Raw genomic sequence first — 14751 nt, 5'->3', positions numbered from 1 at the left:
TGAGACCCAGTCTCTAAAAAAATACAAAAATTAACCAGGTGTGGTGGCTTGCACCTGTGGCCCCAGCTACTCCTGCTCGGGGCCACTGAGGTGGGAGAATCACTTGAGTTTGAGGCTGCAGTGAGCCATGATCCCACCAGAGCACTTCTGCAAGACTCTGTCTCTAAAAAGAAAAAGAAAGCTACTGTTGTTTATTTTTGTTTGCTTCCTTCCTTCTTTGTTATCCCCTTTTATTCCTTTTTTCTTCTCTCTTTCACTTTGTCCCTGCCTCTCTCCCCTGCTCTCCTTCTTTCTCTTTAAGATGGACCTGAGAAGGCAGACGCTCCCCGGCCGCATGGTGGGTAAAGGGCAGGGTCCAGACATCTGGGATACTATGAAGTCTGGTTTGGGGTCTTTCAATGTGGGGCTGATTAGGACTAGGATTCACAATATAGCAATTTAGAAGTGTCGAACACAGCAAGGCAAAAGTTCAGAGAGCCCTAGGGATAAATTTGTTTCTGCTTTCTACTGAAGAATTGATGGGCCTTTCCGGAAGTTGCTGGAATAAACGATGAAGTTGTCTCAGGGCTGTGCTGGGAAGGCGGCTCAAAAGCTCCGGCCGCTGGCGAGGACGCTGAGCCCAGCCACAGGCACGGCCTTGGAGCCCCTTTGTGGTCCGAGGACAGTGCCGGTGCGGGGTCGGGGGACGATCCATGCAGTTTCAGCCCCCGGGCAGTTCACCTGCTCCCCTTGCTGGATAATCATTTGGGGATCATTTGCAGGGCCGCACCTGCACAACAGCATTTTAAATCAAACACTGGGCTGGGAACAGTGGCCCACGCCTATAACCCCAGAACTCTGGGAGCCCGAGGCAGATGGATCACTTGAGGTCAGGAGTTCAAGACCAGCCTGGCCAACATGGTGACACTCCATCTCTACTAAAATACAAACATTAGCTGGGCATGGTGGCACATGCCTGTAATCCCAGCCACTCGGGAGGTTGAAGGAGAATCACTTGAACCTGGTAGGTGGAGGTTGCAGTGAGCTGAGATAGAGTCACTGCACTCCAGTCTGGATGACAGAGCAAGACTTCATCTCAAAAAAATAAATAAATAAAAATAAATAAGTCAAACACTGGGCTGGGCGTGGTGGCTCATGCCTATAATCGCAGTGTTTTGGGAGGCTGAGCTTAAGGCCATAAGTTCCAGACCAGCCTGGGCAACACTGCAAGGCCCCGTCTCTACAAAAAACACACACAACCCTAGCTCACTGCAACCTCAAACTCCTGGGCTCAAGCAACGCTCTCACCTCAGCCTCCTGAGCAGTCCGGACTACAGGCATGCCACCATCCCAGCTCATCAGCAGCATCCCGGTCATCAGATAGGTCTAAAGAAAAAGAAATCGGCAGTGTCCTATGAGGCTTGTGAGAGTGAGGCCACCTCCACCTGGGCTCCAGCAGCTCACTGCCACCTTCCAGCCTCTAGCTCAGTGATGGCCCAGTGCAAAGAGCAGCTCCCGCCACAGCCCTGGCACCGCTTAGGGACATCAAGACAGGGAGGCTTCCATTTCAGATGCCTGCCCTGTTGTGGTTTCTGCTCTTAAAAAATCACCTAATGGTTAGTCTAGTTGCCCAGGAACAAAAGATTACAACGAAGGGAACCTGGGTGAGTTTCAAAGGAAACTGATCAAGGGACAGGCGCTCTGGTCAGCATCTTCCCTGCTGCAGCCACTTCGAGGGTAAATCGCACACAGGACCAGCCACAGACCACACTCTCTTGGCTATCCCAAGCCCACAGCGGGGACAGACCTGGACCCTCGCTGACAGCATCCCTACCCCAACCCATAGCATGCCCCTCATGAAGGCTTTACGCTATGGTGGGGGCATTCAGTGATTCATGCAGGTCCCTAGGTGAGCCCCAGAAGGTCATGGGACCCAGGCCTGCCTTCCATACCCTCATCCCCAGCCCAGGCCTGAGGCTCTCCACGGACGCTGCCCCTTTGGGAATGGGAGAAAATGGGAACTGGAAAGAGTCCATCTTAGGCCTTCCAGAGCAGGATGGGTCTCCTCCAATAGGTGGCTTTTAATGCCTCGGGGGTCACAGACCCTTGGAGAGCTGAACAAATTGGCCATCTCAGAATATTTACTTTGTCACCTACAAACACAATTCTGAATACGCTTACCCCACACACCAGCATGAATGTGATTTCACAAACTGAGCTCCATGGGCCTCAAGTCCAGGCTGGTCCTCAAGGTAGGCTTACTCCTGAGGACTGTTCATGGGCCCCTCAGACCCTAGAGGAGGCAGTGCAGGAGGAAGGGGCCACCAGCGAGTCCTGGGCCTCCTCAATCAGACCAGCAGTCGGCAGCCTGGCAGCTGGTGGAGAGGAAGTTTTTACTCAGCCATGAGCTGCTGGCCAGTTCCATTGGGGAGACAGTCAGGGGCTTGGACATGGAATCGGTTCACTGCTAGACAGCCCAGATCCCAGCAATGAGAATGTCTGCTCATCATGATGACAATCCTCAGGGCAGCTGGGCCACGTGCTGGACAGCCCAGCACTCAGCAGGGGTTAGGCCAATGGTGCACAGGACAGGCTCATCCTGGGAAAAGGACGTCCCTGACATTTAGCCAGCCTGAAAGTATTCTGGAAGGAGGGCAGAAAACCTGCCTCAGCCAGGGCCTCCCAGGGCATCACAACAACATGAAGACAGGAGTATGTGGGAGAGAGCTGAGAAGAGGCTGGGGGCTCTGGGCCAGGGAGGCAGGGGAGGGCCTGGGGCTGGAGGTGTCTCAGGACAGAGGAAGCTGGGCTTCATTGGTAGCCCCACTGGCCCTGAGTGCTCCCCACCTCCTACCCTGCCGATTGTCAGCCAAGCGTTCTAGAAAGAACACCGTGAAATCAGAGCAGGCCGGAGAATGCCATGGAGAGTTCATGGCAACAGCAAAACCTCAGACAGCTCAGTGTCAGAAGGCAGAACCAGCTCTGTGACCTTGGGGACAGGACTGCCCTCTGCGGGACAGATAGGGATGAGCCTGTGCCTGCCACCCACCCAGCAGCGCCTGAGCTGAACCCCCTGCTCCACCATGAACAAACATCTGGCATCAACTCACTCACCGCTCCCCCCCATTCTGCTTTAGTAGAGAAGAGCCTGGGTCAGGCTGATCACGGGCTATGCTGACCCTTACATCACTGGGAGACTGACAGAGGTGGCAGCATGAGGAAGTGGACCCCAGAGAGCACAGGTGACAGAAGTCCCGGGAGCCAGAGGACGGGGCTGGACTTTGACTTGTAGCACCTGATTTCAGATGCTGGGTTGGCCACAGGCCAGCCGCTCAATCTTGGACAAGTGACTCCACACCCCTGGGCTCCCTCTCACTTTTTCAAAACTGGTGGCTGTAGGCACTGAATGAGTTAAAGTACCAAGTGCTCAGATCTGGGACAAACACAAGTAGTTCTCCAGGGCTGGTTCTCCTGATAGAGAATGTCCTTGCTGTGGAGGTAATGAGAGAACTTCATTAACCTTTGGGGGTCCCGCGTCCTCGCAGTTCCATCCTGAGGCCGCCTGGGATGCCGCTGCGGCACCTTTGTCAGGCCCCAGCAGGAGCATGTAATGAACTCCAAGTCCTCAGACCCAGATCCCTTTAGTAGAGCTACTAGGATGAATGCTGCCCACACTGGCATGTGCAGCGGATTCCCCTGGAGAGTGTTCAAATAACATAAAACAAAACTATTCTTGAAAAAAAATTACATTTACACTAAAGTGCTTCTTCCCCTGGAGGCCAGGGGAGGCCCCTCTTTAGGCCCAGATTCTATTCTAGGACCATGATATTTCCATGAAGAGGAGGCAAAACTGCTTCAGAGACCCCACCCCTGCCCAGGGGAAGCCTGGGCCTGAGACCCCTTCAGTGGGGGTCTGAAGCCTCGGTCTTCCTGGAAATGCTTTTATACTGCTTGGTCTTTGAAATATTTCCATTTTGAGATGTTCTTCTCTGAAAATTCCTCCTCGTTCAGAGCCTGCCTGCAGCCAGCCCTAGAGTGTGGAGGTCACCAACGGTCTTGGTACAGGGACACCACCTGTGTTTCAGATGAGTGGACAGTTTTCTGTCACTTTCCCTGCACTTTTTGTCTCCTCTCCTTGTTTAAATTATTTTTGCTTATTCCTTTCTATTTCTGCACGTTCTCATTTTTTCTTTTCTTTTTTGAGACAGGATCTCGCTCCGTTACCCAGGCTGGAGTGCAGTGAAGCAACGATAGCTCACTGCAGCCTCCACCTCCATGGCTCAAGTGATCCTCCCACCACAGCCTCCCAAGTAGCTGGGACCACAGGTGCGCACCACCACACCCAGCCAATTTTTGTTTGTTTGAGTTTTTTTGGTAGAGATGGGGTCTCATCGTGTTGCCCAGGTTGGTCTCAAACTCCTGGGCTCAAGCAATCTGCCTGCCTCGGCCTCGCAAAGTGCTGGGATTACAGGCATGAAGCAATGCACCCCACCTGGCTAATCCTTTTCTTTTCTTCCTTTCTGCAGATCAGAGGCCTTCTCTGCTGCTCACTGCAGTACTGTGCTTCCTGCCTTCCCTGACCTGGGAGCCTCTGCAGGCCAGAACCCCCATACACCTGAACTGCCTTCCCTCCCTGTGGCTGGAACTTCCTTCCAGATTAGCACTGTGCACCTGGCCTGGCTTCCAGAGGCCTTGGGTGATTCCCTGGGTGAGGTCCATTCCTAGCCTTGCAGGTTTTAACTTCGCTGCTTTGGCCAGAAGCCCACAATCTGGCAATATTCAGTGCTGTGGCACTTCTGTACAGATAGTTTTAAACTTTGGTTCAGTTCATTGCTGATTCATTTGATGTCTTAAGGAGGGTGGAGCCCCAAGAATAAAATGATAATAAGTGAGGACTTCCGGTTCTGGTTCTGCATGTAAGAAGCTTGGAAGACATCCTTCAGTAGATGTGTAGCGCTAAGTTCCCTGCAGCCTACTCCTGAGGAAATCATTTCCAAGTTGGGCTTTTCGAACCCCAAGCTTGGCCAGGCCACATCCCCTCTCCCCAGAGGCCCTGCCACCTCCCCTCACTCTTGTATCTCCACCCTCGCCTCTGGTTTGCAGCGGAGGCTACTCCCTGCACCAGTGTCACCTGCTGTTCACATAGCATGTGGCCACACCTTCTGGTCAGTGCTCTGACTCACCTGCCTGTGTCCGGTCATTCTTCTGTGGGCCATGTCTTCAGGATGATCCTTTGCTGGTTCCTTGTCCCTAAATTATCTCCAAAGGTGAGTTTTTCCCAAACCAGGTTTTCCCAGGATATTTCGAGGGCTGTGTTCTAGGCTTGTGCAGGTTTTGTTATAATTCAAGTTTGGGATATGGTCATTTTCCTCACTTGAAAAGAATACATGAGGCTGTGTATAGTGGCTGGAGTCTGTAATCCCAGCACTTACGAAGGCTGAGGTGGGAGGATTGCTTAAGCTCAAGAAGTCAAGTCTGCAGTAAGTTGGGATCATACCACTGCACTCCAGCCTGGACAACAGAGTGAGACCCTGTCTCAAGGAGGCAAAAAAATAATAATAATAAGATATCATGTGTGAGAGAGGTTATAAAGGTAAGGTATAACTAATAAATAGAAAGACTCCCCGTAGAAAGCAGGACACACCATGTCCTCGGGTGGCCTCTGTGCACCTGAGCCTGGGTCGGCCTCTCAAGGGTGCGACCACTGGCCTTGGAGGTGAGCATAACCCCTGAACAACCCCCAGGCTTCATTCTTGTCCTTGGTGTGAACTGTTGTTTCCTTGCTGCTTGTTGTGGTTTTCTTTTGTGTTGTGGCCTGAAAGAACACACCAGAGGACCTCGTGTGCCCCCCACTTCCTCTGTGCACAGTCTGGTGCCTGCCTCACCCTCGGCCAAGAGGCCAGCCTCTGCACTCATGCCTTTGTCATGTCATCTTCCCTGTGATCAGACACTAAACTCAGGAGACACCAAGACTGGCGGCTTGGCTTTACACCCAAACCATCTTGGTGCTTCATAGACAGCCAGATCCCTCACCTCATCGCCAGAGATGGCAACCACACAAGAGAGGCCCTGGAAATACCAGGTACCGTGGTGTCCTTGACCTTTAATTAGCTCCACATTTTCTATTTGCTACGAACTGAAGAGCTAACCTGCTGACCTGTTTATGCAGCCCACAGAGTGGAAAAAGTTCTAAAATCTAAAAGTAAAGCTCGGAAGCTAATTTTGTATATGCAAAATGTACAAGGTATGAATAAACTGTTATATTAATAAAATGCCCTAGAATTCGTACTCTTTCCAGAGGGAATGGGAAGGCCTGGGGCCGCATCCATGTCCTGGCTGTGCTGTGCTGTGTGCCCCCAGGGAAATGCCTACCAAATTGGTCTGGGTCGCACCCCATGAGGGGTTACTTCTCCTCTGAACTCTTCCATTGCCAGCTACTGTCATCATTTAACCAGGCCATCGGGTCACCTAGGGGTAGATGGTGTCTGCTTTTCTGCCATGCTTGTCTGGAGACTCAATTTAAGTTAAAAGCTAAAAACTGTATCTCTAACAGAGGACCATCTCAAAGCCAGGGTGGAAAGAGCCGGATTGGACACTCAGCAAATGACACCACAAGGACGTGGCTGGTGGTGCAGACATCTTTGCACCAGTCAACGTTACCCATGAGACTGTGCCCAGGAGCTGAGTGAGGGTTTCTAGGACTCTCAAGAGGGAATAGAAGGAAGAAACTCCCCACAACTCCATGGCTGGCTGGGACACAAATTCACATTCAGGAAGGCACAGAGGAGAGCGTCTTGTCACAGCTGGAATCCTAGCTGAAGGGGTGGAGACTGAGTCGCAATCTGGCTGCGGCTTATCTGCATTTCCATTTTGCCTTTCTACAGAATAATGACAAGAGAGCTTCCCCACTGGTGGGCTGTGTGTTTTCAATTAGTTAATATGTGCAAAGAGCATCAAACAGTGCAACACCATGAGTGAGCTCATGCTGTGGCCCCTCATCTTCATTTAGTGCCACTGGAGACCTCGAGGAAGAGGATCCCTTTGAACTTTGGTGACTAACATCTATCCATCTCAGCTCTGTCCTGGAGGTCAGCTGAGATCGTGGGTAAGTGCTTTGCCAAGGCCACTCACTGCTAGCATGGGGCAGGCTCTGAAATCATTGCAGTGTGTTTCCATAGCCTCTCTGGAACAACATCCGCTTACTGCCGCAGCTCCATGCTCCTGCTGGAGCCCATGCCTATCTGGACACCCCTCCCTGCTGGAGGACCTAACATCCTGCCTGTTTTGCTTCGAGTTCCTCAACATAGAATCTCTGCTCCCAGGAGCAGCGTGGGGGAGTAAATGGCCGTGGCTGAGCTTCACTCCATGTGGTTAGACCTGAAGGTGAACTCCAGGCAATAGAACCAGAGTGGGCCCTGGAGATCTGGGTCCAGTCCCCCTCTGAGAGCCATTACCAGGCACATTGCTAAGTGATCCACAAAACTGAAGTGTCTGTCAGAGTGCTTCAGAGTGTATCAGGGTGGATTTTAAATGTAGGAGAACAACAGCGAGAGGATCCCTTCTTGAGGCCCTTGCAGTAGTTCAGGTGAGACAGACCAAAGCAGGAGCCCTGGAGGTGGTGGGGGCGACAGATTCAGACATGGACCAGATAGGACATGCGAAACAGGGTCAAGGTCTGGTCCTCCAGGTAAGCCTGGCACTTTTGCTGAAGCAAGGAACACTGCTGGAGGGTCATATTTTTTTGAGGAGTATCAGTAATTCTATTTCGAACATGTTCAATTTGAAATGAACCACAGACATCTGATATGGTTTGGATTTGTGTCCCCACCCAGATCTCCTGTTCAACTGTAATCCCCAGTGTTGGAGATGGGGCCTGGTAGGAGGTGATTTGATCATGGGGGCGGAGTTCTCATGAAAGAGTTAGCATCATCCCCTCGATGCTGTTCTCCTATTCGTGAGTGAGTGAGTTCTGGAGGGAGCCAATTGTTTGAAAGTGTGGGGCACCCCCTCCTTCCCTCTCTTGCTCCTGCTCCTGCCATGTGCCACACCTGCTCCCGCTCTGCCTTCTGCCATGAGTGAAAGCTCCCTGAGGCCTCCCCAGAAGCAGACGCTGCCGGGCCTGTGTATTGCCTGCAGAACCCTGAGCCAATTAAACCTCTTTTCTTCATAAATTACTCAGTCTCAGGCCCTTCTTCAGCAGTGTGAGAATGGACTAATACAACATCCAAGCATGATGTGTGTGAGGCAGTTGGCTGCTTGAGCTTAGGTCCACAAAAACAGGCTGGAGACAGTGGCTTGGAAAGTCAGCAAGCAGATGGAATTTAAAATCATGTCTCAATACCTTCATTTGAGGAGGGTGAAGAGATCAAAAGAAGGGTCCAAAGCCGGAGTCTGCAGCACTGCCACTGCAAAGGTGAGAAAGTGAGACCCAGGGAGGCCCCCTGAGAAAGGCTGAAGACCAGGAAATGCTATCTCAAGCCAAGTGGGAAAAGGGCTTCAAAGAGAGGGTGAGATCCACCAGAAGCTGGGCAGGGTGTGGGAGGGTGGTCCAGAGTCCCGTGGGTGTTCACAGTGGGACATCCTTGTCATAAAGGATGGCATATCACAAAGGATGCTTCCAGGTTCAAGTACAGGAAAGCCTTGCCAAAGTGGCTTAAACAACAGGATGTTGGCCAGGTGTGGTGGCTCATGCCTGTGATCTCAGCACTTTGGGAGGCTGAGGCAGGTGGATCACCTAAGGTCAGGAGTTCAACATCAGTCTGGCCAGCATGGCAAAACCCCATCTCTACAAAAAAATACAAAAATTCGCTGGGCATGGTGGCACACGGCTGTAGTCCTAGCTACTTGGGAGGCTGAGGCAGGCGAATCACTTGAACCCGGGAGGCGGTGGTTGCAGTGAGATGAGATCGCACCGCTACACTCCAGCCTGGTGACAGAGCAAGAATCCATCTCAAAAAAAAATGAAAGAAAAGATGAAACCTGACATTCTCCTTTATTTTGGAAAAAAGAAAGAAAGAAAAGAAAGGAAAAGAAAAATACAAAATTAGCCAGGCGTGGAGGCATGCTCCTGTAATCCCAGCTACTCGAGAGGCTGAGGCAGGAAAATTGCTTGAACCCAGGAGAGGAGGTTGCAGTGAGCCAAGATCCTGCCACTGCACTCCAGGCTGCTCGATGAAGCAAAAAAAAAAAAAAAAAGGGTGTGATCTCTGGGGTCTGGAGACCCATGGCACCTGGGTTGGATATCTCTAAACCACACAAACTGGGCGCTGGGGTTGGCTTCTTAACGATGCTCTTCTCCCCTAGTCATGGATGGCACCGCAGCTCTGCATGTCATTTACCAAGGCCACTTTCCCATACCACACACAGAGAGTCCTTGGTTTCTGGTCCTGCCCGTCAGAGCTGGGCGGAACCGCCAAGTTGGTCTAACTCTACTCCAACCCCTGATAAAGGGAACAGCCTTCGGGAGGCTCCGCTCTCAGTGCACTTTGCTCAAGATGCCTGAAGAGTGATTACTTTGAGAAAGAAAGGAAGATTTTTAGGGAAGAAGCGACTTTCTTTTCGCCGTCAAGGAATGAAGGCCCCAAGACACCAGGGTAGACGGTGAAGGAATCCGGAAAGGTGACAGAAGCGGTGAAGAGAGACGAGGTGGGGCCAAAATCTTCACTAACCAACAAGGAGGGCTGCGGGGGCTTTGGAAGACCTCCTTTACCGCAACCGTGGCCCCTTCGCGCCTCACCTGCCCCTTCAGTGCCTGTACGGGGGTCTCCCGCGCGAGCTCTGTCCCTCAGACCTAGCCAGTTTACCGTCACCATGGCAACAGCGTGTCCTTGGCGGGGGTGGGTTACTGCCTTTGTGACGCGATGAGAGCTAAGCCAGTGATTGGCCGTCTGGGCGCGGGGCGGGGCTGAGTCCGTCAGAGGGGGCAGGACTGAGGATCAGGTAACGGCCCCTCGGCTGGGCTAGGCCGAGGGAGATGATGGATGCCCATTCTAGACACTCCACGGAGGCACCACAGAGAGAGAGGAGTCTGCAAAGAGCAGGGAGAGCGGCTTCAAAAGCACTGTTCCCAGGCAAAGTCCCTAATGCCCAAGTCGAGCCTCCCACTGGACACTCCTGGGTTCCCATCCTCCCTGCCAAGAAACTTTGTGAAACCCACGGAACAGCTAGAAATGGAGCCCAAAAGACAGCCAAGAAAACAGACGACAGAGAGGATCAAGGCCCAGCAGGACCCGGCGCCTGCAGTGCTCGTGCACCAGGGTGTCTAGAATGGGAAAGTCCCAAGGGGCTGGAGTGGGATGGAGGGATGGTGCAGCCCGCAGGTTCCCTCCCGGCAGAGCGGCAGAAACTCGTGCTTCCTAAGCTTTCACGGAGGGCTAGTGGCCCCATTGCCTGAAAACGTCGGTCTGTTTGTCTCGGAGCATATAATTTTGCGGAGCCATTTTCTTCTAGGGAGTTCACCTTCCTGTGCGGGAGTGGGGGAACCCAGGAGGGAGGGCGAGAGAAAACAGCACATAACGACAGATGAAGATAAATTGTAAACGAAAATTTTTAAGTGTTTTATCAGACAATGAAGAGAAACTCAAAACAATAATTCCTTTTCAAGGAAGTACACAATAAAAACTTCTTGGAGGAATCATCAGGGCTTAAAGATGAGTGGAGAAACGGCTTGCTTCTTGGGAACCAAAAGAAAACAGAAATTTTTTTATACAGAGTCTTGCTCTGTCGCCCAGGCTGGAGTGTAGTGGCTCAATTCTGACTCACTGCAACCTCCACTTCCTGGATTCCAGTGATTCTCGTGCCTCAGCCTCCCAAGTAGGTGGGATTACAGGCATATGCCACCACTCTGAGCTAATTCTTGTATTTTTAGTAGAGACGGGTTTTCCTGATGTTGACCAATTTGGTCTTGAACTACTGGCCTCAAGTGATCCACCCGCCTCGGCCTGTGAAAGTGCTGCAATTACAGGTGTGAACCACCATGTCTGGCTGATTTTTTTTCTTTTTCTTTTTCTTTGAAAGCTAAGCCTTGAAGCATTTTTTTGGGGGGGGAGGGGGAGGAGTTTTGCTTTTGTTACCCAGGCTGGAGTGCAATGGTGCAATCTCGGCTCACTACAACCTCTGCCTCCCGGGTTCAGGCAATTCCCCTGCCTCAGCCTCCCGAGTAGCTGGGATAACAGGCATGCCCCACCAGACCTGGCTAATTTTGCATTTTTAGTAGAAACAAGTTTTCTCCATGTTGGTCAGGCTGGTCTTCAGCTCCCGACCTCAGATCCGCCCACCTTGCCCTCCCAAAGTGCTGGGATTGCAGGTGTGAGCCACCACACCCGGCCCCAAATTTTTTGTGTGGCAGGGGAGGGGGGGAAGAGAGTCTTGCTCTGTTGCCTAGGAGGGAGTGTAGTGGCATGATCTCAGCTTACTGTAACCTCCGCCTCCTGAGTTTAAGTGATTTTCCTGCCTCAGCCTCCCAAGTGGCTGGGACTACAGGCGTGTGCCACCAGCCCCAGCTAATTTTTTGTATTTTTACTAGAGATGGGGTTTCACCGTGTTAGCCAGGATGGTCTCGATATCTCCTGACTGCGTGATCCGCCCGCCTCGGCCTCCCAAAGTGCTGGGATTACAGGGGTAAACCACCATGCACAGCCCCGAATTTTTTTAATGTGCTTTAAAGCTGGTTATTTATGAGCCAATTGCAGGATTTTTTTTTTTTTTTTTTTTTCAGACAGGGTGTCAGTCTGTCGCCCAGGCTGGAGTGCAGTGGTGCAATCATAGCTCACTGCAGCCTCAACCTCCCAGGCTCAAGCAATCCTTCCACCTCAGCTTCCTGAGTAGCTGGGACCACAGGTGCACACCACCACACCTAACTAATTTTATTTTTTATTTTTATTTTTGTAGAGATGGGGGTCTCACTCTGTTGCCCAGGCTGGTCTGGAGCTCCTGAGCTCAAGCGATCCTCCCACCTTGGCCTCCCGAAGTGCTGGGATTACAGGTATGACTCACCATGCCTGGCCCCAATTGCAAAATTTTATTAAAATTTTTGTATGTCAAAATTTTAGAGGTTAAAAGACCCTCCTGAGGAAGCTAAACAAAGTGCAAAGAGGTACAAAGCTGAACTCCATCCACTCAGAAAGAAAACGCTGCCCGGCAGAAGATGCTGGAGCAGTTACAACAGGAAGCTCCATGCCAGCGGGAGCAGCCCCTGCATGAGAACTCCCTGGAGCGTCTATTCCAGAAGCTCTGCCTTACAGAGGGGATGATGTGAAGTTCTGAGCAGTTTCAGCTGTAGGCGGCAGAAACTTGGCCCAACAACAGAGAGAGAAGATAAAATGTCAGAGGAGAGAGAGGACAGATGTCACCCAGACAAATTCTTTCTTAACAAGGGTTGAAAAAGGAGGCGGCTAGTTCCCATGCAGTGTGAGCCATGGGACGTGGGCAGAATAACAGCACACTGCACAAGGCAGAGGTGAGACATGAGAATGAATGCAAGCCTTTGCCGGGAGCCTCCGTGACCCCATCAGCCGCAGACCAGGGCTCTGCCACAGAGGCAGACTGCACATGGACGTGTGATGTCTGCATGGGCTGCACGGACCCTCACACGCCCACTGCATGGCTCCATCACAGGCCTCTGCAAAAACCTCCTCTTGCCCCGCCTTCTCTTATTAGTTTCCTGGGCTGCTATAACAACTTAGTGACTTAAAAGAACAGACTAGTTTTCTGTCACAGTTCTGGAGTCCAGAAGTCTGAAGTTAAGGTGTCAGCAGAGCTGCACTTTCTCCAGAGCCTCTAGGGCAGAACCCATGCCTTGCCCCTTGGAGCCTGTGGTGGCTACTGCTATTCCTGGGCTTGTGGCTACACACCCCAATGTCTGCTCCCACCATCACGTGGCCTTCCAACTGTGTGTGTCTAATCTCCCACTGCCTCTCTCAGGATGGCATTCAGGGCCCACCCAGATAATCCAGGATGACCCTCACCTGAAGATCCTTAAATGACTCACACCTGCAAAGACCCTTTTTCCAAATAAGGTCACATTCACAGATTCCAGGAAGAGAACATGGACACACTTTGTTGGGGGGCGGGCATTTTTCAGCCCACTACACCTCCCAATCTTTCTCCTTTTGGGCCCCTGATCACCAACCCAGCCATCAGCCACTGCCCATAAGTTTCATGTATACTCTAACCTCAGTCCACTTCTTTCCACACAGTGAATGACCCGTGTTCTGTCAGAATTTCTGCCCATTAAGAGGACTTTCCCCCACCACTGTTTTTCAGGGCCATCCCATGGCGAGCTATGCAGCAGCATTTGGGGCTTACACCCACCTATCAAGCCATGACCCAAGTTTGGCCCCTTTACTCCCACCTCTACCCCAGTTCTGAGCTGAGTGAGAGAGGGACACAATGCAACCTTAGCAAACAACATGAGGCCTGGGCCACCTGCTTGTGCAACTCCTGGGTGCCATGTGGCCCTGCTCTGGCCCAGAATGGGATGTGCCATCACTATCGTACTGTGAGTGACTGTTGGGTCCACCACTGACTATATAACTTGGATTCTAGCCGAACCCAGCAGCTCAGGATGGGCTGTTCTGGCTGCAGAGTCACTTGATGTCTCTTGCTTGGTGCTCTGTCTCCATCAGGGCCTGGTGGCATGCTGGGTTATTTCTGGTGTCGTTTGGTTTTTTGGGTGATATGTGCATAATTCTCAGTTACAGATGGTGTGGTCTTGATCCAGAACCCTAAGTGTCTGTATTGCGATTCTCCCATGGTAACCTGCCATAAACTCCAAATTCCCCCTTTTCTCTCATAGATACCTCAAATACAGTAAGGTCTGCTGGATCTTATGATGCAAGGAGCAGGACTGCTGACCCACCTCCTGAACTTGCTACAGAGCCCTTTCCAGTTCTGGGCCCAAAGCCCAGCTCAATAAGGAGTCTGGAGCAGCATGCCCCTACATGGGGTTTGCTACCTTTAAACCCAAGGGAGCCTACTAAGCACTGTGCTTTATTCTTGTTGGTGGAATATATAAGATGCAATCATTTGTCTTTCACTTTTAAGGGAATGTCCCAGACCACTGGATCCCTGAAGTCTCCACTAATGTGTTTAGCAGGTTGGAAGATACAAGGTCAATATATACCAATCAATTAGGTATACAAAAATTAACTCAAAGTGCATTCAGAGGCCAAGCAGGGAGGATTGCTTGAGGCCAGGAGATCTAGACCAGCTTAGGCAACATAGTGAGATCCTATCTCTACAAAAAGTTTTAAAATTAGCCATTAGTAGTGGCTTCTCCCACCTCAACCTCCTGAACAACCTGTAGTTCTAGCTACTTGAGAGGTTGAGGCAAGAAAATCCCTAGAGCCCAGGAGTTGAAGGTTATAGTGAGCTATGATCATGCCACTGCACTCTAGCCTGGCTGACAGAGCAAGACTCTGTCCCCCCAAAAAAATTAACTCAAAATGGATCATAAACCTAAACACAGTTTTAGTGTTAGCTAAAACTATGAGACTTATATAGTATGGGTTAATCTCAGCTGATCTGGATTAACCACATTGTGATGGTTAATTTTAGGTGTTAACGCAACTGGATTAAGAAATACTGGCCAGGCTCGGCGGCTCACGTCTGTAATCCCCCAGCACTTTAGGAGGCCAAGGCAGGCACATGGCGAGGTAAAGAGGTGGAGACCATCCCAGCTAACCCGGTGAAACCTCATCTCTACTAAAAATACGAACAATTAGCCAGGAGTGATGGCACATGCCTGTAGTCCCAGCTACTCGGAAGGCTAAA

Source organism: Cebus imitator, unplaced genomic scaffold, assembly GCF_001604975.1.
Source record: "Cebus imitator isolate Cc_AM_T3 unplaced genomic scaffold, Cebus_imitator-1.0 Scaffold731, whole genome shotgun sequence".
Taxonomy (NCBI): domain Eukaryota; kingdom Metazoa; phylum Chordata; class Mammalia; order Primates; family Cebidae; genus Cebus; species Cebus imitator.
This window is presented reverse-complemented; position numbering follows the sequence as displayed.